The 24604-nt window shown below is 41.9% G+C and overlaps 1 long non-coding RNA gene across 1 annotated transcript; it reads left to right on the top strand.

Annotated features, from left to right (window-relative positions):
* The first annotated feature begins 15941 nt into the window (after window positions 1-15941).
* On the top strand, window positions 15942-23854 carry LOC311586394. The gene is made up of 3 exons (XR_014775525.1): window positions 15942-15976; window positions 19321-19392; window positions 23791-23854. It is a non-coding gene; the product is annotated as an uncharacterized lncRNA (long non-coding RNA).
* The last annotated feature ends 750 nt before the right edge of the window (window positions 23855-24604 follow it).

Raw genomic sequence — 24604 nt, 5'->3', positions numbered from 1 at the left:
TCTGGCAGTGTAGCTATAGACTCTTCTGTTTTCCCTCATGGCTTAGGGTGGCCTTAAGTAGTCAGTTAAAAAATTTAAATTACTATTTGTTTGTTTGTTTATTTGGTGTGTGTATCATGCCCAAGAACGGTGTGTGTCGCAGTGCATACATGGAAGTCAGGGGACACCTTACAGGAGGCAGTTCTCTCCATGTAGGCTCTGAGGACTGAACTCAAGTAGCTAGGCATGGTAGCAAGTATTTTTACCTGCCAATCTATCTTGAAAGCTTGGCCCAAAAGTCAGGTTTTAAGATCCAAAGGAAGAGATTGTTAAGTTCCTGGCAAAGCAATGCTGGAGAAGAGATTTCTCAGTCTCCATGTTCCTTTATCAAGAGCTGAATTTGATGGGAGTTTCCTGCATGCTACAGAAAGGCCATTCCCATAATCAATTCCCTAATAGTAAGAAAAGTAAGCTTAATAGTTCCCATAAGAAACAGGATGCAATGTATGGGGAAGAAAAAAAAAAGCTTCCCCAGGGTCTTGTGGGAAGGACAAGAGAGAAGGAGGCAAAATCAGAGAAGCATTGGTTACTTGGTTATGGCTGTGTCTCCATCCCCTCCAAATCTCTTAAGGCCCAGATTCCAAAGAAGGAGAGTAATAGGTGTGTTGAGAGGAGAGTGCAAAACAGATGGAGTTTTTTCCAGAAACAGGCTGGTGGGATTCCTCGTGTATCAGACTTGTTGCTATGGTGCTGTCACATAGAGGGGAGGACCTGAGTCCAGGGAGCTACATTCAGTTCTTCAGGGTGTATAGAGAGCCATGCTATAGATGAGCACGCACAGAGATTGCTGGGATTCTCTGTCCCCTCTAGCTGTTGTCTGTGGCAGCCCCGACCTTCCATGGCTTTCTAGTCTCTTTGAGTGTGTGTGTGTGCTGGTGATGACACCTTTAGTAGCTGGGATGCTTAGTGGTTAGCACTCTCAGCCTGGGTGTCTCAAGCTTGTGAGAACAGGAGCTAAGGGCTCAGGGACAGCTTCCTGGATTGAGGATCACAAGGATCTCAGACCTCAGAGGATGTCTCCATGTGGAGTTTGGGGGAGGCTGGTCCAGAGGAAAGGACCTGCCAGCGCTCATGTTGGAGGAAGAAATTCTGAGTTCATTGGTCGTGGCTTCTGTTGACAGAAATCCTGAATGTCAACAGTGGCCACAGCAACAAAACCCTGTTTCCTAAGGGCCAGAAAGGACTCAGAAAAGAGGCCTGAGTCTATCTTGGAGGCAGGGCATTCAGAAGCTATCTGCCTTACTTCTGCTTTCTTGTAGGGGCATAGAGAAGAGGCACTGAAATAAGTAAATGTAGAGACAATTGAATAATATGTTAGAATCTTGTCCAACTCAACACAAGAACACAAAGGGTAGCTCACTAAGTGCCCAGGGAGGAACACGAGAGGACTCCACAGGAGAGGCGATGCCATTCTGGATGTGTGGCCTCTTTAACAGGTTAACTAGGTGGGGAGGCATGTTGCAGAGGACAGAGGGACTAACATATACAGACCCCCAGGAGTGTGGAAGAGCATGGCCTTTGAGCACTAAGGGGAAGACGGAACAGACTCCTGAGGCATAGAGAGTGTTCTGGGGCTTTAGTGTTCTGTAGTCTTGGCTGGACAATCCTCAGAAATTTTACCTTAGGCCTGACGTTTGTAAATATAATCAGAGGGAAGAAAGACTGTGTGTGTGTGTGTGTGTGTGTGTGTGTGTGTGTGTGTGTGTGTGTATGTGTGTGTGTGTGTGTGTGTGTGTGTGTGTGTGTGTGTGTAACGAGACAATGCCCACTATGACTTGAAGCTCCCTAGAAGCAGATCCTGGCTGCCTGCTTTTCCCTACCTCTACTCCCTTCTCTGGGACCTCTAGGTCCTACTTGCTGTTCTGTTGTCCTTCCTTCCTCTTACAGACAGGAAGAGTGCTGCTCTTTGCTCCGATGACTGCCTGAGTATGTGCTTGAGTAGGGCGGGGAAGGATTGTGTGGGTCCTGCAGATGGCAGACTGGGGTGTGGCAATGCTGTTCCTCTCCAGGCTGGTAGCAAAACGGTACATTCTGCAGGTGACTTGGTTGGATTGATTGTCATGCTTGAATCACACCCCCATTGTGCCTGGTGCTGAGGTGGCAATAGCTTTAGGGGGCCACACATCCACCATGCATTGGGGTAGCAGGTTGTGGGAAGGGCAAGCTTGCCACGGAGGCACTGGCAGGCAGAGGTGCCCACGTACCAAGCTGAACCTTTAATGGTTTGTACTCTCCCCACTGGTGTCCCTGGGCTGAGGAGATCTGGTGTTAAATAACAAATAAGAAACTCTGTGACAGGTTAAGAGGGAGGCGGGAAGTATTTTCAGATTTAGAAGTCTCCTCTGCCTACCAAGGCATTTTCATTTTCCACTGGGTTCTTAAAATTACGTAACCCGCCCATCGTGTGGGTGAAAGAGCTAATTCGTGACTGGGTGGGAGGGCGGACAGCAGGGCCGTCACATCTTCCTATGCTCCATTTGGGGGCTAGGTAGTTTTCAATTAGTTCCTGATTTACAGATAAGGCTCAGATCATGATCCCATTTGATCTGAAAAATTAGTAAGGGAGCCAGTGCCGGAGGCGTGCCAGAGCCAGATTGCCCTGCTATTAATCTAGAGGCACCTGCTCTTCCATAGTTCTCCATGGCTTAGAGACACAAAGCAAAAACCAAAACCCAACCAAACACAAGATTTTGCAAGGTTTGCATAGGGAAAGGAAAAATGGCTGACTTATCACCCTAGAGAGTGTCAAGTGGTACCTCAGTGGCAGAAGAGAGTTAATGCATCATCCAAAGTAGGCAATTTACTAGCCACTGACTGAGAGAAGAACAGAGGATCAGAAGGTAGTGGTGTGGGGGAGGGGTTCCCTGGCAATCATAGCGCCTGGCTCTTTTTATTTCTTCCTCAGTTTACACAGGTTTTTTTGAAAAGCAGAAACAACACACACACACACACACACACACACACACTAAAGAGAGAGATAGAGACAGACAGACAGACAGACAGACAGACAGACACACACACACACACACACACACACACACACACACACGAAAGAGAGAGACAGAGACAGAGACAGACAGACAGACAGACAGACAGACACACACACACACACACACAGAGGCATACAAGTCATGTCCCCAGTGAGGAAAGGGACATGACTGTAGAACAGGAAGTGAATTGGCTCCCTCACAATTACAGGGGCCTCCTTCTGGGGCTGGGTTTGACCTAGGTTCTATGATCGCATGGCTGATGCCTGTCTCATTCCTCCGCTTCCTCCTTATACCCTGTAGCAAAGAATTCATTTGGCATTTGCATGGCACTTTACTGCCACAGAGTGATGGTTTTTTTTTTTTTCATTTCCCCATGGCAAGAGATGTTGTCAGCAAGCTAATATCTATGCTGATTCATAGTTTTTGAGGACAGAATTTATTACACTGTATGAAAAATGGGCCTCCATCAGCAGGCCTTTCTGAACATAGCCAATAAGAAATCAGGACTCTTTGTCTTGTAAGTATGGCCGACTCTCTTCATTCTGCTGTGTCAGCAGCAATTGGCACAAGACATTTTGCTTTGTTTGCATGAAGTTGCATGCCAAGGGTTTGTAGGTGTGCTCAACACGAGAGCTGAGAAATCCCATGGCTTCCTGGAATAGGAATGCAAAGAAGACAGTGGCCTAGTAGAATCCCATCCCAAAATTGTGTCTTAATTCTAATCCAGGTTCATTTAATGTACTGCTTAGAGCTGGTGTTCTCCCACGAAGTCTGATTAGAGTCATGGGAACAGCTTCAGACATCCCAGCTGCAGACAATGGATGTGTTCTGGTAGCTCAGCATGCTAGAGCAGGTGCTAAGGTGAGAAGCAGGTTGTGTTATTTTTTTAAAAGAATCTCACTCGTGCTGGCAGACAGGGCTATCCAGAAAAGAAGTAGAGAACACTCTTGTTGCTGGCCTTTCTCTTGTAATGCTTCTTGGAAACACTTGCACATGGGGTGCATGGGATTTTGCACTGGCTAGTTGCAATCTTTGCCCTCTTAAGCCTCTCCTGTTCCCTCTCTAGTGCTGATGCCTTGTGTGGCTTTAGTGTTGCTCTGTATTCTAAAGAGAACTGTGGAATGTTATAACACGAGGAGGGGACTTTGGATCCTGGTGCTGGGGCTTCTCGTTGTATAGACAATGAGTCTGGAAGCTAGAATTTAGTCACTTATTCCAGGTGACCCCAGTGGGTTAGCAGCAGGCTTTGAAGCAAATCCCGTGTTTTCTTGCATTGTGCCATGGCTACCTGCAAACATGCTTGTAACATAAATTATGTCAGGAGAAGCTCTTGTAACAGTAGACAGGGCTTCCAGGAATGGGATGTCAAGTGATGTCTCAGGAGAGCTGTTTCTAATCATCTTGTACGAGCTCTGATACCTAGTAAGACAGGGTCCTCCAGTTCATGCTGTGGGATTGCTGTGCATGTGAAATGGATGGATGCTTCCCAGTTCTTCAGTTAACATGGAGAAGAATTACCTACCTCATCCTAGTCCATGTTTCCTGTGGTTCTCTGTATAGGAAGCTCCTCAGAGACTTAAGGATTGCAGCTTCTTTTTACCAATCATGTTTCCACTCTACCTAACGTTGACCAGAAGATGCCAGAATAAAGACAGAGAAAGGATGATCTTGCTAGCTTTTTGGTCCTAGGAAATTTACCTAACTCTTCTGGGCCTCAGTTTCCTCATCAAACAAGGGAATCAGATTGGATAGTTTTCTTTCCAGTACTTATCCTGCACGGGTAAAACAAAACAAAATGAACAAGCAAAAGCTCAAAGCGTGGACTTTTTGATTTTTATTAAGACATTGTGTATGTGTGTGTGTGTGTGTGTGTGTGTGTGTGTGTGTACACATGCATGCATGCATACTTGGTTTGTTCTAGAGACATAATATATAGACGGTGGCTTTATAGTTTTGAAAATCAAATGCATATGGGTCTAAACGACTCTTCAATTGTAAACGGGCTCACTATTTCTTCTTTGGCCTATTGGACAATAGTAACAGTAACCACTATAAAATCAGAAGATTTTTAGTGGTTTATAGAGGAAAGCACGCCTAAAATTTATTCTCAGTTAAATTAAAATGAAGCCCGAGGAAAGCATTTGTATAATTTGAAAGGTATGTTGCATTTGGAAACCATACACCTCATTCCTCTGACAGTCATAAACCACCGTGGCCTGACAACCAGGGTACCACAGTGCATTTTGTGTTAAGGCTAAGGATGCTGTATCTTACACTCAGGGTGTTGGGTTGAGCTCAGGCTCCAGGATTTGATTTATAACTTGAAGTGAATCCATGAGACCACATGGACTGTTGTCTGAGAATAGGTATGACCAATGGCACCTGTACTCTTCAAAGCTACTAAAGGCCCCACTCAGCATACTTTAACTCTCCACAGTGTGCAGAGGATGTTATTCATGGACTGTCCTGTGGAAAGAATTTACTTAAGGGAATTGACATAATTTTCATGTATTTCCTTAAGATTCAAGCAATGGAGTGTGTGTGTATCACAGAATCAGACTTTTACAAGTAAAAAAGAGGTCATTTAATTTAACCTTCTTATTTTATAGATAAGAAAATTGGGACAGGAAGGTTAAGGGACTCACTGTGGTCACAGACATAGATCCAAGTACTCACAGGAATAAAAACATTGGTTTACAAAGCGAGTCCAGGACAGCCAAGGCTACACAGAGAAACTCTGTCTCCAAAACAAACAAACAAACAAACAAACAAACAACAACAACAACAACAACAACATATGTCTTGTAACTCCCTATGCTCCAGTGTGCTGCTATAGCCAGCACTTTTACCTGCTATTGTCCAGCCCCACTGGTGTAACAATGACCTAAGGCTCACCTACCAGGCATTGTTTCCTGTGTGCTAAGCATTTTACATGCCTCAAGTCCACTAATCCTTAAGTCTGCTAATAGCAACTTGTTTATCATTGAGAGAACTCAGCTTGGAGTTTCCAATATATGAAGGCCACATAGCAAACTAAGATGTCTTGGATAGAAATGAAGGCAAGATAAGTTGGAGCCAAGCCAGGGTATGTAGGCTACTCAGTTACATTTGCATTTCACCTGAGGAATGAATGATTTTTTTTGGCATATAAAAATGTTATTAGTATTTAATTTATATATCATAAAAGTCAACTAATATGTACAATTAAGAGATTTTGGTATACTGGGAGGGTAGAGTCACCATCACCACTGTCTAACTTTGGTATACCTTTAACTCTCAAAGCAACATGCAGACCATTAGCAATCCCTCCTACTTATACATGACTTTGAAAATCACAAGCATGTACCAGAATGTGTAGGAGACAAATGTAATGAATAATACTGTATTTACATTAGTTAACTCTGGCAAACTTAGAATGGGCTAGCTCATGACATTTTCCCTCAGGTTGTTTCAAATCCTTGGCTCTTAGAAGCAGCATGTTAGACCACCTTTCTACTGGCATTTTAGGACCCTATCATGGAAGTGAAAAAAAATCTATCCCACCCATTTGGATTTCTTCCAGTTCAGATTTGATCCAAGTCTTCTGGTAGCTTGATGCTGTGAAGTGATCTGACTTGGATAGACCGGGCCCCAGCTCCTGCTGTCCTTCACTATACTGCATGTGCTACGCAAGCCAAGCTCAGTGCGGGATGTAATCGGCTGGCAGGTAGGATCTCTGCTTCTGTTTCCTCTGACTTATGACTTCCCCATTTCTCTTTAGAAAGTACGATTTGTTAGTAAGCTGACCAGGTGACTTGGTTTTAGTGACTGGGCCTGTGATCAATGTTATTCCTGGACATGAAACTGGGAACAGTTGTGTAGCTCAGATAAACTAACTTCATTGTATCCTGAGGGAGGTGTTTTCCCTGGTACAGTTCTTGTCTCTTCTCAAGCTTATTCTATGTTAGGTCAGAAGGCAATGCACGCATACACCAGGAAGGGAAGGAAGGCGTTCTTACTCTTTGGAAACCTCTTGATATGCTTCACTGTGTTTCCCACCACAAGTCTGTTTCAGTGGATATAACTTAAACTTGTGTCAGACCTGACACTTGTTCCCATTAAAATCATTATGTAGCAATGCAGGAGTAAGAACAAGTTTTCTTAAGTTGGAAAATAAATACACAACAAACCTACAATTGGTTTCATACTTAACAGTGAGTTAAAATCTTTTCCAGGGGCGGGGGATGGCTCAGTGTGTAAAGTGCTTGCCAAGCAAGTGCGAGGATCAGGGTTCGAATCCCCAGAAACCATATAAAAGCCAACCAGGACTGGCTGATTCCTGTAATCTCAGCACTTGGGAGGTATAGGCAGGGGATCCCCAGTGCAAATTGCCTAGACAGACTAGCTGGATTTAGTGAGAGACCTTGTCTCAATAAGTAAAATGAAGAATGCTTGAATAACACACCTTTGCATTTCCACATGTATCCACATACACATGAACATGTGTAGACATACATGCATACCACATTCACATACAAAAGGAAAAAAGAAAGCATTTCCAATCACATCAAGAATGAGACAAGGAACGGAACAGTTTTTGGATGTAGTAGCCAATGCAATGGGTAAAAAAAGACATACCGAGGAAGGGAAAAAACTAATTAGTAATAAACGAGCCCCAGAACTATCAATTAGAAATTATTAGAACTAATAAAAGGAGTTTAGAAGTGTGACTAGTAATGAGTAATATGTATAAACTGTTAGACATGCTTATATTTAAACTGTAGTAAACTGTGTAGAAAAAACGTTGAAAACAGTGAGACACAGAGGCTAGAATACTCCATGGATGCAGATGGTCATCCTGTCCAGAGGAAGCTGTAGAATCCCAGGAGAGTTCGTTGTGTAATACAGCGAGCTGACCTGTGGAATTCCGACAAACCAGTTAGAAAGAAAGCAATAGCCCAGGAGAGATATAAGTCAGAAGCAGTGGCCAGGTGCCCATCACACGTGTATCAGAGGGCAACAGCAGGTGGGGGAGGGGAACTGAACACATTTACTTAGTTGTAAATTGGTACATGTCCTTTTCGGAGTTCAACTCGGATGGGGCTATTAAGATTTAAAAAGCATTTTAAGAGATTTACTATATGGAAATGTTTCATGTTGGGGCCACATATGTGGACAGAAGCAAATGCAGAAGAGGATTCGTATTCAGCAGTTTGCCAAAGACTCCGGGCACGTGTCACATACTGAACTGAACTACTTAAATTGTGGGGCATGTGACCTTTGGATTTCAATGTTGAGGCAGAAAGGTAGGAGTTGTTTTCAGCACGTGGAAGGAGAAAAATTTAGAAGGCATTGTTAAGTGACAACAAAAAAGCAAGTCCTAGTATAATTCAACTCATGTGAAAAATGCCTTTGGATCATGAGAAGGATGCGGAGTATATGTGCTTCATGTTTGCACACTGGTCACTTCTGGGAGTGGAGTGGGATATGGGGAATTGAGGGAAAGTGTGCCCCCTCTGATTCAATTATTTCTTCATTGGCAATTTTCATAAGCTAGTATAGGTATTTTTTTTACAATTTTTTACAATTTTTAAAAGGACTCCTAGGGGGTTTAGGGTCTGAATAGTAGTGCGTACTTGCAATGGGATTAAAAAAATAAAAACATATAAGATGACAGCAGTTGAAAAATGTTATATGTGTATACAACATATGAAAAAATGTATAAGCACGCAAGTAGGTAGGCAGAGCAAACTGGAAGGACACTTCACGATTAGGAGGCAAGAGCTCGGGCCCAGTTTTTCTTCTTTTATACTTATATATAATGTGCACTTGTTTGTCATATGGGAGTGGAGTTCAGAGTAAATCTGTGTTTCATTTTAACCTGCCTGGTTTCAAGGATTGGCATGGGGAACAGAAGTGACAGAGGGTCTAGCTTCTGTCAAAAAATGTCATTTATTATCCACAAAGGTATGAGAGATAGGAAGAATGAGCCCACTTTTCAGCAGTGGCCATCCATTTGACATCACCTTTGCCTCCTCGGTGGGTCATGAGTCCTCGCCAGAGGCAGCTGAACAAACAGGGGCTCCATGGGCTCCTCTGCAAGGGAAAGAAGAAAGATCAAAGTCTCCCACAAACTCTCGGGGGAACCTTGTAAAAACAGCAGCACTTCTGCAGCGTGAGGAAGATGTGACTTCCATTTGTCTCTCATGTTCTGAAGACTTGCAGCGATTTAGAGCATCCATTGCTTCCCTCTGCTGTCAGGGATGGAAGGAAACACACTTCAGTAGCACTCTCCTGAATGTGCTTATCTCTAGCACTGCTAGACGTACGTGTGTGGAGATCAGGTTCTCCCCATAAATCAAGATCTCCAGCCAGAACTTCACTTATGTCCTGTGACGTCCTCTCCTCCCCTACTTGTATTATGACTTCGACAGTGATTCTCTTTCCCAGAGGTAAAAACGTAACTAAAGGAAACCATGGGTTTAAATAATGCCAGTCTTATGGCTTGATTTATAATAAGCTGTGGAACAGCTGTGTGACCTGGTGACAGGCTGCTGCGATGATGTTTGAGAGCTTCTCACAGAGTCCCAATTCTGGTTTTGGTGTAAAGGTACAAAGAGAATGAGGTCATGGTTGCTTTTGTCAGGAGCTCAGAGTCAGCTGTGTGGTGATGGTTTGGCTTAAAAAGAGAGATCAGATGTTAAGGAATATGGGAATTTGAAGTTTGAATTCTCCATGCATTTCTTTTTCTTTTTGTTTCTTTTTTTTTCTCCAGATTAAAACTAGAGACTAGCTTAGCTACTAATGATTCTTTTGAAGGGTTTTAACTGATTTGAAATCTAGGTATGTAACAAGGTCTTTTGAGCATTGGTGGAGGATGGGTTGTTAGCATTCCAGAACAGAATATAGTATTCCTTTTCTGCCTACCCTAGACTTTGCTTATGACAACCCTTGTGATGGTGCCATTGTTGTTGTATTCCCAACTGCAAAGTCATGTGTTGGAATCTTAACTTCCAAAGAGGCAGAGCAACTGGAGCAGATTGATGCCCATTTCAGCTCCTGTGGCCACAATACCTGGTGGAAACAACCTGTGAGAATAAAGATTTGTTTTATGATTATATTTTTCATCACTGGGGTTTGAATTCGGAGCTTGTCACATGCTAGGCAAAACTTTATCACTGAGCTTATATTCCTGTCCCAAAATGTTTATTTATGACTCAAGGGTACAGTCTATCATGGCATGGATATAGTTCATGACTGTGGAAAAAAATGGCATATCACAAGGGGTCAGAAAGAAAGAGTGTGGTGGGGTCTTAGTCTGACTTACAGTACCAGTTACCAGTCATGAGTTTCCTGCCATGGATCCATCCAATCAGAGAGCTATTGTTTATCTCCATAATATGGGAGCTACTATTGTACCCTTGGGCATATCATGCCATGCTGGCTATTATTGTAGCACACTGGATTCGCAGCTGGGTAAGACTGTTGATAACATTTTTCTACCAGCATCCTGCATTGCACTTCCTAGTACCATGAAAACTATCCAGCAGGGAGGAAACATCCTGGTCAGTGTGGTGCCTCCAGGAATAGGGCCTTATCATCAAGTTATGGTGGAGAACTTGTATTGTTTGTATTATATTGAGAGTCTCCAGGATATCCCTGGCCAACAACTGAGAGAAAGAGATTCCATATCTGGCATTAGGCTTTTTATTTGACGACTTATGGGAAGAGCATTATCTCTGTGTGGGGTAACTCCAATTAAACTGTTTTATATGAGTGTGATTTTGTTTTGGTTCATATACATTGTGTAATGCTTAAAGGAGCAACTGGCATGTCTGCTACTTTCAATATCTATTATTTACTTGTGATATCATAAATAAATCTCATTTCTGTTTTGAATTAGACCACAAATTAACTTTAGTCACTCCATTGTACAGTAGAACATCCAAACCCATAACTTTGTACCCATTGACCAGACTCCCTCCCTGCCCTTTCTACTCTCTGGTAACCCATTTTCCTGTGTTTATCTGATGTCAGTTGTTTTAATTCAACATATCAATGAAGTAATGTAATATTTTACCCTATATACCTGGCTTACTTCACTCCATTTAGAGTCCTCAGTTGTTCACCACTCTAGAGTGGCAGTGGGGTCTGGTTGAACAAATGAGGCAGATTAAAGTCTCATGCAATAGCCAGCTTTATTCAGAGCATCAGACATTTTACACCCTGAAGGTTAAGAAGAGCCACCTGAGTAAAGTGTATAGTCACAAAGACCAACTGCATGAGGCAAAACCATGGTTTTGCACAGAGGCATATAAACAAATAACAATAGCCAGCCGTGATGAATAATCTGAAACACACTCACTCCTATCCACTTTCCCTGGGAGGAGCTTAAACGCATTTCCCAAGAACAGTTCTGTGTTTTGAAGAAACTGAGGTCACAAGACTCTTGTCTTGTTTTCTTGGAGTTTTTTCTTTTTTTTTTCACAAGCACTCAGAATTCTCCTCACAGGACTCCGTTCAAGGACTGTGTTCCAACACTAGTGGCTTGTTTTATTCAGTGTCCTAAATGAATCAGACCAGACTATGAAACTTATTCACACCAAATGCAACAATCCACAACAGAAGTATACAACCTATAGAAAGGGAGAAAAGGTTTATAAATTCTACTTTTCATAAAGGGCTAGTGTCCGGAATACATAACTTATACACGATTCAATTGCAAAACCACATATAACCATATGTATGAAAGTGGGGATTATCCAAATAGACTATGTACACATGCCCACTGCTATATCAAACATGCTCTAACTCATGAGGGAAGTGCAAATCAAAGTGCGGTGCATTTAATGAATAAGTATAAAGTATTATATATACATGAAAATATAACATCCATTATGATGTACTATTGATATACACCAATATGGAAAGACTCTCAGTGTCTTATGACCTTACCTAAGTCAGAAAGACTGTTCTAAAGATACAAAAGCAAAATAAAAAGTTATCGTGAGGTATGGAAAAGCTGGAACCATTATATATTATTAATGCATAAATTAGTATACTCTTTATTGATAACCATGTGCATATTCCTTAAAGAGTTAAAATAGTGGTTGGGTGCGGTGGTGCATGACTTTAGTTCCAGCACTCAGGAGGCAGAGGAAGACAGATTTCTGTTAGTTCAGTGCTAGTGTGGTCTACATAGTGACTAGTAGGCTAGGAAGGGCTACACAGTGAGACCCTGTCTCAAAAAACTAACTAACTAACTAAAAGTAAAAATAACATTGTATAGTTACGTGCTGGCTAGTTTTATGTCAGCTTGACACAGGCTAAAATCATTTGCGTAGAGGCAGCCATGACTGAGAAAATGCCTCTATAAGATGTGGCTGCAGGCAAGTTTGTAGAGAATTTTCTTAATTAGTGATTGATGAGGGAGAGCTCAGTCCATTGTGGGTGGTGGTTCTGGTGGTCCTGGGCTCTATAAGAAGGCAGGCTGAACAAGCCATGAGGAGCAAGCCAGCAAGCTGCACTTCTCCATGGCCTCTGCATCAATTCCTGCCCTGTTTGAGCCCCTGTCCCGACTTCCTTTGATGATGAACTGTGATGTAAAAGTGCAAGCCAGATAAACCATTCTTCTCCAAGATGTTTTTGGTCATGGTATTTCATTACAGCAATAGTAACTCTAAGTAGGCTAGGTTCCAAGATACCACTCACATGTTTATTGTAGCATCAGCATAGCAAGATGTGGTAGATGATTGGATAAGAATATGTGGCATGTCTTCTTTTTTCTTGTATAAATTAAAAGAGATAGGGCCCCTGGGTCTCCCCATCAAGGGGAGGTGTCAAGTCTGGGGTACCGGAGTTCACGTCAGAGGCAATGCCTGCTCTCCCCACAACCGTGGAGAATGGGCTGTGCATTGGCTAGGTCTGAACAGGGTGTCTGGGTGCATTGTTCTTTCTTTCTTTCTTGGTTTTTAGAGACAGGGTTTCTCTGTGTAGCCTTGGCTGTCCTGGACTCACTTTGTAGACCAGGCTGGACCTGAACTCACAGTGATCTGCCTGCCTCTGCTTCACAAGTGCTGGGATTAAAGGCGTGTGCCACCATGCCCGGCCTACTTTTCCCTCTTCTAATACAGCTATAATCTGTAAATTGATGATGTCTTATGATTCTTGCAGGATTTCATCATTCCTTGTCAGTTTTTTCTTTTCCATCTTGAGAATTCTAAATGGCTTGCTTGTCTTTGAGATTCCCATTTCTTTTGATTGGATCTGTTGTTAAACTATTTCATTTGTTACTCTAGCCACCATATTCTTTAGCTTTAGAATTTCTATTGGGTTCATTTTTTTTTTTTTTTTTACTGTGTGATTCTGTATTGAACTTTCACTTTGCTTATGTATACCACTTATGATTTTATTTTGTGTGTTTTCTTGTATATTGCTGAGATGCTTTGTTTATTGTATTCCTGTGGAAGTGTATTATTTTCTTCATTGTTTCGACAAAATATCTAACAAAGCAACTTAAGGGAGAAAAGGTTGATTTTGGGCTCATGGTTTAAGGAGATGCAGTCCATGATGGCAGAGAGTTCAGGCTGGTGGGAACTTGACCATATTGTGTTTACAGGCCAGAAGAATAGAGACATGAATTCTGGTGTTCTTCTGGCTTTCCCATTTTCCTGTATTCTGTGTGTGTCCCAGCTTATAGGAAGATAACACCTACATTCTGAGTAAGTCCTCCCTCAGCAGCTATCTCTCTGGAAACTCTCAAAGGCATAGCTACAAGTGTGTCTCCTAGGTGATCTCAAATCCAGTCAGGTTGATAATAAAGACTAAATATCACAGATGGTACCATTCCTATATTCTTGGGTTGTTATCTGCATGTGGAGAATTGGCCAATTTTGCCTGACCTTGATGGACTGTCTTCAGTAAGAGATTCCCTTTACCTGAGTAGGATGTCAGGATGCATTTTGCTGATGCTCTTTGTTTCTGGGCCTTTTGTGAGGCAAGCGCCTCACAATCATGGTGGCAGGAGTGCCTAGCTGAGATTGTTCACGTCATGGTACATAGGAGGCAGAGACAAGAGGCATTTCATGTCTTTTAATTGGAGAACTTAATCTGTTTATATCCTAATAACCCCAGTATTGTGTAAAAAGGGATTTTGGCATCACAGCTGCTATTATTGCCGCTATGGTAGCAGGCATTGCTGGGGTGGCTACAATGCCCGTTGCCTTGACACAGATGGCCACAACAGCAGAGGCCATTAGTGAGGTAATATCTAAATCAGCTGAGGTGCTTCAAGCACAGGGAATTTTAAATCAACCCCTTTATCAGGCCACTCATATCTTACGGCAACAGATTTGATCTCTTGGCAGAAGAATCAGCATTAGTTAGGGACATGCCCCTGCTGGCCTGTGATCCCTCCATTTCATGCTATCTGCTATCTGCCTCAGCCCCTGTCAGGTGCGCAGCTTCACTGAAGTACACCAACATTTGCCTCATTACCTCAGAGGGACTTGGTCAGACAGGTCCCTCAATTTCTGTGCTACTCAGGGAGAGCATATCTAAACTCAGCGAGACCGCGGTCCCGGTTCATAGAGCAGGTATGGAACAATATCGCGAGACCACGGTCCCAGTTCATAGAGCAGGTATGGAACAGTATCAAAAGAGTCTTCGATTCCTCCTGGATAGTCATCTATGCCGTCGTGGGAGGGATCGTGGTCATATTAATCGTTCTGCTTAAGTGTCTTATACAGCAGCACTCTGTCAACAAGACCATCCTGCTGGTACTCATGGCTCTGGAATCGCCAGACCACGGTCTGCCCAAAGAGGTGAAACAAGCCTTGCTCTCAGAGATCCGTGAGGCCCCTGTTTAATATCCTATACATCTCATGCACTCTCTAGGGATGCCACCCTTTAAGGATTGGTAGCCAAGGGCAGGTAAGAACCTGTTTGGCAGGTCAACCTAAAACAGACCCAGTCCTGTGGGGTCAACAAGATCAGAGCATAAGAACTCTGGCTCCCACCAAGTTGCAGAAAAATAAAATAAAAACAAAACAGTGGATATGCAAGAGGAGCAAGGCCTGCGGGTGAGCAGGAACAAAGCCTGTTGCTAATAGGGCGCATGCGCAGCTGGGCTTCCACATAGAGCTGGCCTGAGACCTGCCTGGGCATGCCCAGAAACTGATGACTTTGTAACCGGTGACACAAGCTAGTGAGGAAGAGCCACAGCAGCAGCTTGCAGTCCAAGAGCCAATGAGACACTGGGAGAGGGCCTAAAGGGGCATCCTCTTCCTGCTTTTGCTGCTTGCCTGACTCCCAGAGTCTGTGCCATTGACTCTGTGCCAGATCATTCCTGCTCCCAAGGGTCTTGGGTCTGGGTTCAAGCCAGACAAGGTGATTGGGTTAGGTAGGGATTTACCACAGCCATCTTGTTTTCTGGATCCTTCCCTGCTTTGCTGTGGGTTTGGTGGCTTTGTAGGTCTTTGTATTGTGGCTATGGAAGCTTACACAAACATCTTGTAAGTAAAACAGGCTGCTTCAAGCTGGTGGCAACTTGATTTTGTATTCAGCTCTGTGCTTTTGCTCCACATTACACATTTTTAATGTCAAAATTTGCATCATCTCAGAATTCAAAGCCCTCAGAATTTATTTTGGCCATGGTCATTTATAGTAGTTTTGTTTTTTCTGTTTTTTAAAAGTTTAAAAAAATTTTATTTTATATTTTAGTTTTTCGAGACAGGGTTTCTCTATGTGGCCTTGGCTGTTCTAGACTCACTTTATAGACCAGGCTGGCCTTGAACTCACAGCTACCCACCTGCTTTTACCTCCCAAGTGCTGGGATTAAAGGCGTGCACCACCACACCCAGCAGTAGTTTTGTTTTTTAAGCTTCACAGTAGCACTGAACACCACACTTACTATCATTTTAGTTACTGATTATTCTGAACACGAAGCTGTGAGTTTTGTGTTTTCATACGTAAAGTTATTAATGAGGACTCTTTCATTTCAACTTTATTCAAACACACTTTATTCATTTCTGTAAGTTAGTCCTATGAACTCTTAGCTTTTCTCTGTCTGGGAGAATTTTTATTTTTTTGTCTCTTTTCTGAATGACAGTGCAACAGAAAATGGTCTTGGTCGGGCTGAAGGCTTTTTCCCGAGCGTTCTGCTTGTGGCCGCACTGAAGTTCCCTGATATGGCACAGGTTTCTCATCTCTTGGTTCTCAAGCATTCTTTTCTTTGTCTTTGCTTTTATGTTTTTCACAGCTGGGGCCTTAGCCTAGAGCCTCACATGTGTAAAGCAAGAGCTCTGCTACTGAGCACTAGCCTCACCCTGCATCTAACTTTTGATAGCATATATAGTTTGTTAATCTGCTGAATTTGGTGGGAGAGCTCTATTCACTTCTTATATATGGATATTGCCATATATCCCCAGACTTGGGAACTTTTGAATCATTATTTTTTTTATTAATTTGTTGTCTTCATCCTTTTATTTTTCATCTGTAATTCCTGTTATGGGATTGTCAGTTCTCTTGGTGGTGTCTCATAATTCCTGTAGGCTTTTGCTATGCTCTGGGTGTGGTTTGAACTCCCCAAACTCATAATTAGACCTATTTTCTTAATGCAGCTGTGCCAGGAAGTGGGGTTCCTGGGAAGTGATTAGGGCATAAAGATATTGGTCAGTGTTTTGCTGAAGGGCTGGGAGAAGCGTCATGAGGCTTGGTGAGGTCTTGTGCATACAAGCTTGGTTACATGGGACTGGATTAGTTGCTGGGAGAGCAAGAGGTTCCAAGTTTATGGATGACGTTTCAGCATCTCCCACAGGAGCCTGCTTGCTACGGAGGCATGAGCTCCCTCCATGAGCCTCGGTCTACCATGTGATGAAATAGTATGAGCCCTACATCAGCTTACACTTAAACTTCCATACCTATGAGTTAGAAAAATATCTTTTCTTTATATCTTATTAAGCCTCAGGTATTTTGCTAGAGCAATACAAAATGGACTTTGGCAGTTTATTAATGTGACTTTTTCTTGTCTGACTCCATAATGCCCCCAAATCAGCTTTTGAGTTCACTTGTTCTTACTTTTGCTTCATTACCTTAGTTAAGTCATTATAATCTTCATCTCCAGGACTGCCATTTGATATTATTTTTCCAAATTTTATTTTATTTTATTTCTTTTAAGGTTTGTTTTACACATGCATGCACACATGTGCGCGCGCGCGCACACCCACACACCCACACATACACACACACATGTCTGTGTGCATGAGGACTATGGGGCCTTTTGAAGTTTGGTTATATTTTGCATTATGAGATGAATATGAGACTTTGGGGACAAGGAGTAGAAAGTTACTATTTAAGGATGTTTTTGGATGTCGAGTTGACAAGCATGGAGTGATGACAGCTAATTTTACTTGTCAACTTGATGAGATCTAGAGTCACCTGGGAGACAGGCCTTTGGACATACTTGTTGGGATTATCTTGATTAAGTTAATTGAGGGAAAAAGGCCTGCCCACTGGGGGTGGCACCATCTTCCTGGAAGTGACCACAAACTATAACAAAAGGAAAAAGCGAACTGTATATAAGCATTCTTTGTCCTCTGCTTCTTGGCTATGGGTACAATGTAACCAGCTGCCTCAAGCCACTGCTGCCTGTTTCCCCTCCTGCAACAGACTTAACCTTAAAATGTGACCCAAAGCAAACACTTTCTCCCTTAAATTGGTTTTGTTAAGGGGTTTAAATCTCAGCAACAAGAAAGTAATGAAAACTACAACTTATGAGAACATTAATAAGATTTATTTTATTTTTTTAAATAAGATTTAAATATTGTGCTTTCCATGAGTGTTTGATTGTAGTTTTTTTTTGATGAGAATACAATTTTAAAATTTATTATATTTTTATAAAATATATTTAATGTGAGTCCAATTAGAAGATAATAATGTGAAAAACTCAAAATGTAGGACATTCAGCAAGACATCTGCTTTACAGCTCTCAGAATTGTCAATCATGTAAAACCATAAAAAACAAAACAAAACACAACAATACCGTGTGTGTGTGTATGTGTGTATGTGTGTGTATGTGATTTTTTATATGAAAAGACAATGACGATCAAAGACACTTTGCTATTTTTGGTATTTACTAGAAAAAAACTGTGAAGGTTGTTCAGAAAAAATTCAAACACATTAAGTATACAATAGTGGATTAATTTTTTGTTTTACTATCCAGTGCTTTTAATAAGGTCACTTTCATACAAGTATGTGGTGTACTTTGAGCATATTTTTTTTTTGTCTGATGCCTTGTAACTTCATTCTTTCTCTCTCCCAAGGTGATTTTCATTTACTGATTAATGGACCCCCTTTTTTTACTTTAATTTTTTGAATTGCCATATAATAATTGTACATGTTTAATGGGTATATTGTGATTATTCAGTGCATCTATATAGTGTTTATGGAGCATATCAGGAGAATTAGCATTTTGATCCTCAAATGGTTATCACTTTAGAACCGACTCATTCTTTTAGGTCATTGTAAGATCTATGTTGTCGTAGACCAGCCGCCCTAATGTGCTGCAGAACACTAGAAGTTATTTGTCTTATTGAGGTCAGTGTGGATCCCATTGTCTAACGTTCTTTCATGTCTCTTCAATGTCCTCACTATTCCACAATTTTTAACAGTGTATTAGCATCTCTAGCATCTATGTTTGAGTGAGAACTGACAGTGTTTATCTATGACTGGCTTAGTTCACTTAACAGGTAATTCAAAGTTATCCATGTTGTCACAAATGACAGGATTGCACTCTTTTATATATATTTAGCATGGGAGTTCTAGCAGCTCTTCGATGTGTTAATTTTAATCTGTACATATTCCATAAGTGGAGCTGATGGATTATATGGCAGTTCTACTTTACTTTTCAGAGGAACCTCATTACAGCTATACTAAGGCGCACTCCTACAAACAGGGCATAGGTGTTTCTCGTTCTTCATACTCTGTCCACCATTTATCATCATCTGCCCTTTTGCTGATAACCATTTCCGCTGTTTCTCTTTAATTGTGGCTGGTTGCCGGTTTGACTTCTGACTCCACTATTTCCAGGTGGCTTTCATGATATTCAGGAGGAACTTTCAAGCACTCCCTGGATTTATGTATCTGGAGCTGAGAGGATGGGCCTGAGTTGGATATAAAAAATATATGAATTATTTTCAAATATAGATAAGTTATTTCTCTTGGCTGAATGGGATCGCCTAAGAGAACACAGAGTGTGAGAGAGACAGCACTGTATTTCAACTGTTGAGAAATAAAACATTAATTTTCTTGACAGAGGAGGATGAGCCAGCAAGAGGAAAACATATAATATGGACACAAGGGAAAGGCAATGTCTCGAAAGAGAAAGGTGGGTGTGGACGGTGACGAATGCTGTGGAGATGCCAGGGACAGAAGAGGAGCAAGAAGCACCATTCTGGCTTAACCAGAAAGAAGCCATTGATGACTTAATCCTCATTATTATTATATTTTCTGTAGATTATTGAGGTGAATTTTGGGTGGATTAAAATCTGAATACACTATTCAGTTTCCTCACTAAATATTGAAGGAACAGAGGTTGCGAATATAAACTTTTAAATATAGATTATGACTAAAAGCATGCAATAGATTTGATTTAAAAATAATTTGGTGATGAGAGACCTTCTGGTAATGATTGCTTTAGATTACCATGCCCCCTCAATGCAGCTGGTAACCTCAAAAAACTGGCCCTGTCAATCTATAAGGAGACTGGCTCTAGATACTTTACAATAAAGGACCCCTTGGTAGTTAGCCTACGCTTGGATAGCACACCTGTTGGTTTGGGACTAGGAAGAAGTCAAGTTTTTTTTCTTCATTAGAGAACATTTAGCTCAAGCTGTGTTGCTATGACAATCTTGTAAACACAATGGCTTTAGCCTGGGGGAAATTCATGATTAAACTTTCCTGAGTATTGTTTAAGAAATAATAATCATGTTATGCTTACCATTGCTTAGAAATTGATTTTTTTTTTGCTGTATGCCTTATTGTAGGCTATACAGAACTTTTTGTGTTTCCTTATTAGACTGTAAATGATGAGAAAAATCATGATGTAATCTGTAATGAAAAAAAATTGAACTTCATTTTAATAAAATACTGGGTTTGGCCCAAGGAGCATGGCAAGCAAGTAACAGACACGAGAGAGTAAGCTAGAGTGAAGCAGAACAAAGGAGAGTGAGAAAGATGGGTAACAGCAAGCAAGAAGAAAGACAGAAAAGTAAGAGAACAGCAAGAAGAGTCAGACAGACAGCAAGCAAGACAGAGACAGAGACAGAGACACAGTAAGCATCTGAGAGAGACAGAAAATAAAGTTCTCCTGGCCCTTAAAACCTTCAGCTTGTACCACATATGCCTGAGTCTCCAAGTATTTCTTTTCCCTCCATTCCTCAACCTCTCCTCAACAACTACTAACTCTAGCTAGTTGTTCAGCCAACGATTGGTTTCCCTCAACCAGCTGTTCACACCCTGCTCAACTCTCCCTACTGGGGATCCACCTCTCTGCTCTCCACTGTTCCTGGAGCTGTTCCGCAGGAGCAGCACCAACCGCGATCTATTTCACTGTGCCCACATAGATCTCCACGGCAGCACTGCAAAATGAAGACCCTCCTTTACCCGGTCCCAACTTGCTTCCACTCGGGATTAAAGAGACAGGCTTGGTTTTCCCTGACGCAGAGTAACTTCTCGGTTAGTAGAGTATACTTTGCTAAACAAGCTCTGCAGTGGATACAGTGGTGAATTCAACGAGTCTGGCAGGGTTTTTTTGAGTCTGACATTTTTTTATCATCTCTGCTGGAAGGTTTCCTACTCAGATCAGGGCAAGCACCTGAAAAGTGCAACTCTGGACTACGCAGGGCAAACACTGTTCCTCTGTAGGGGGTCAGGTGATTTATATTTATAGCTAGAGGGATAAGAAAGACACTGTTAAGGTGTGTGCTCAGTGGTCCACACCCCAGCCAGCTCCTCTGCTGATGGTGCGTGTCAGGGAGCAGTTGGCTTGACAGTCTGTCCTCTGGAGACCTGGGGGCATTTCTTGCCATGGTTCCCAGGCGGCCATACTTTGACGGCTTTTGGCATTGTACTTGTCACTGGGTGAATCTGGCCGAACTGACCAGATATGAACATTACAGGAGAATAAAGCTGCAGTTTCGCGTTTACTGAGCAGCCAGTGCAGTTCACTGTGTAAAGAACAAAGGAGACTAATGAGGTGGTTTCCAAAGACGTAGGCAGCACACTTGAAATAGAAGAAAACTCTGTAGTCTGGCAGAAACCCACAAATAATTTCCAGGAAAAATTATACTTAATGGTGAAAAGGCATTTTCTCTTACATTGTTAAGATGAATAAGTGAATTTACTAAGATTGCTGAAGCAAGGTCAATGTGCAAAATTAATTACATATTGTATATTCAGGAAAGTTAATTAGCAAATAAAATGAAGTTGCTCAGTTTTTAAAAATAGGAACGGTGTAGAATAAATTAATGAAATAGTGTAAGCTCTTGGTAGTCTAAAATAACAGGTAAAAGTAGAGAAGGTTTAAGTAAATGGAATAAATACTACTGTTCCTGAATTGAAAGACTCAACATTAAAAAGACGAATTCCCTATCAATATGCCAGGCTTGTCTGTCTGTCTGCCTCTCTCTCTGTGTGTGTGTATCTGTGAGTGTGTGTTAAGTGTGTAGAAGCTGTGTGTAAAGAGCATGTGTCATTGTAGAGGTCCAAGAAAACTCTTGAACTTTCTAGACTGATAACATGGAAGGACTGATTCTGGAGGCATCAGGGTTTATTTTAGAGCCATAGTAATAAGGAGGTAGGATATTGGTTAGTTCTTCTTCTTCTTTTTAACATGAAAAAAAAAAAAGTAAACTCCCTTTTTAGGTGAGTTAAAAGTCCCAGGTCAGGAAAGTGAGGCGAAACAGCTGCCTGAACTTGACATAAAGATAGGGTAACTGTAGGCTTGTTTCTTTGTGTGTTTTCTCTTCTTTGTTGGATAGATGAAATGTTTACTTTCCCCTGTTGAAAAGTTATCCATTTCAGTTTTGTCTTTCAGTGGTGGGGTGCCTTCTTAGTAATTAGTTGTCGGTAGCCCTTCATGTAGGGGTGGGGCCCCATAGGGATTCCCTCTTCTATGTTGGCATGCCAACTGGTTGGTCATTGTGCAGGTCTTGTCTAGGTGACCACATTGTTGAGACCTCTTGGGTGTAGCCTCCCTGTCATATATACCAGGCGACATCATGCCACAGACTCCCTAGTCCTTGGGCTCGTATAATCTTTCTACCTTCTCTTTCTCAATGTCACGTGAGCTCTTGGAGGGAGGGGTGCATCACACCTGAGTAAGATGGATGAGATTACCTCCCCCATCAACAGCCCACACAGTGCCCTCCAGTATTGTGCAAACTAGCAGAAAGGGAAGCTTCTGATCAGGACCAGCTTGATTGCTCCGTGTCCTATGAACAAAAACAAACTGTAGTTGTTTCTTCTTCTTCTTCTTCTTCTTCTTCTTCTTCTTCTTCTTCTTCTTCTTCTTCTTCTTCTTCTTCTTCTTCTTCTTCAGCAACAGCAGGGTCTTACTGTCACATTCTTATAGGCATCATTAAATTGTGAGCTTACCATTATCCACTCAATCCTTAAAAGAGATATTTTCACACTCACTCCTAGACTTTTGTGTCCTTAGCTGGCTGTATGTTATTTATAGTATTTGGAATTTTTCTTCTGGTCAATTATAGATATATGTCTTGTCTTTTGTCCTTTAAAATTTGGCAGTGATGCATCTCAGCAAGAAATTTGGTAACATGTTACTTCCCCTAGTTTGGGATTGTGGCTCTGTGGTAGAGCACTTGGCTTAGGGTGCCCTGTTTTCAATAAAGCAAGAGCACACAGAGCTCTCTGTGAAGTCATAGCAATCTGACATTAAAAAAATTGCAGACAGCAAACATCCTTTCCTATACATTTTCCTACAGATGTTCCTCCACTCTTAGTGCACATTGGTGTTATAGGAGCTGGGACGCCAAGTGTTTAGTAATGAGGAATGGAGCCCCCAGCTGCTATGAGTAATGTGGACGCCAAACAGGATGTCAGTAGCAATGACAACGAAAAGCTTCGTCTCCTGTAAACTGAGCAGTAGAAGCTCAGGGAAACTCAGAGTGAAATATCATCTTTGGGCTTGTGTTGCCTTCAGACATGACACAGAAACCTAAATAGCATTCCAAGCCACTTCCTCATCTGGAATGTTCCTTCCAGGTAATGCCACCTGTAAAAACTAGGCCAAACTCTCTCTCTCTCCTTCTCTCTCTCTCTCTCTCTCTCTCTCTCTCTCTCTCTCTGTTCTTTCTCTCCCCCTCTTCATTTTTCTCCTCATCCTCTTCTTTTGTTTTTATGATCCTGGTTATTTTGTTTCTTTTGTCCCTCTGCTGGCTTGTCCATTTCCCGTTCCTGGATGGCTTAGCTACAGAAGCCATCTGTAGTTATTTTGCTACTTTTCCAGAACATTCTTTGGGACCTCTGCTCCTCATGTCCTGTACTAACATCACATTTTAAGTGGATGTCAGCATCAGGTTGCCTTTTACATTCAAGACAAACAGCTCTTGGATTTCAGTGAAAGCATGGTTGGTATAAGGCGTTTTTAGAGCAAGTCGGTGGAGAGGAGGACGCTAGATTTGCAGAATGACTTCTTTTACTTTAAAACCTTGTGAGAAACATCTTCGCTAGCTGACATGATTCATTCATTCATCCTCTGCAGACGCTCTAGAGGAGGTGAAGCCTGGGGAAGAAGAAGTGTGGTCCTCATCACTGGGCAGGCTTGGATTCTGGTTCCAGCAATGCAAAACATCAGGTGTTTGATCACTAGAACAGCTTACTGCCCCAAATGCTAATTTCCCTCCCTTCCTTTGAAAACAGAGTGGCACTGTTTCTGCTTATACACATTAAAAAAAATCTTAAGAAATAGATATTGCATTGTTTTTTGTAGTAAGGAAATAGAAACTCTAGAAATATCTTATGATGGCAGGGTCATTGGAGCCCGTGGGTGACTCTGGGGGCAGCCATGACTGCTTTATGAGCCCAGTGATGGCGCTATGCAGTTTGGGGATGCTTGAAGTATCTGCTGAGTTTAGTCATGGAAGAGAGACCTGAATGCAGCTTACTTATTTTCAGGCTTTGCCCCTTACTGCACAGACTAGTTTTTTTGTTTGTTTGTTTGTTTGTTTTTTTTTTTTTTTGCTGAAGCTATATCTGAAAACAGATTCTGAATGTACTTATTAGTTGCCTGAGTTGGTGAGTTTTGAATGGGTGAGGTCTTAGAGAATAAGATCTATTTGAAAGTTTCTTGGTATAAACTTCTTCACATTTCTCATACTTACCCCTCTCCTCTTGAGAATGAAGATAAATACATTTACATTCTGAGTCAGATCTAAGCTCATCCCCTTCCCTCAGAACATGATTCCATGTTCCTAGTGGCCACTTGAATATTTAATATGTCCATCTTATATTCTGCAAGGAGAGTACTCCAGCGCAGCGAGGCAGCCCAGGACTATGTATCCCCTGGCTTACTTTTC

Source organism: Acomys minous (genome assembly GCF_964271855.1).
Source record: "Acomys minous genome assembly, chromosome: 2".
Classification (NCBI taxonomy): Eukaryota; Metazoa; Chordata; class Mammalia; order Rodentia; family Muridae; genus Acomys; species Acomys minous.
Note: the sequence above shows the minus strand (reverse complement) of the source record. Positions and strands in the feature narration are given on the sequence as shown.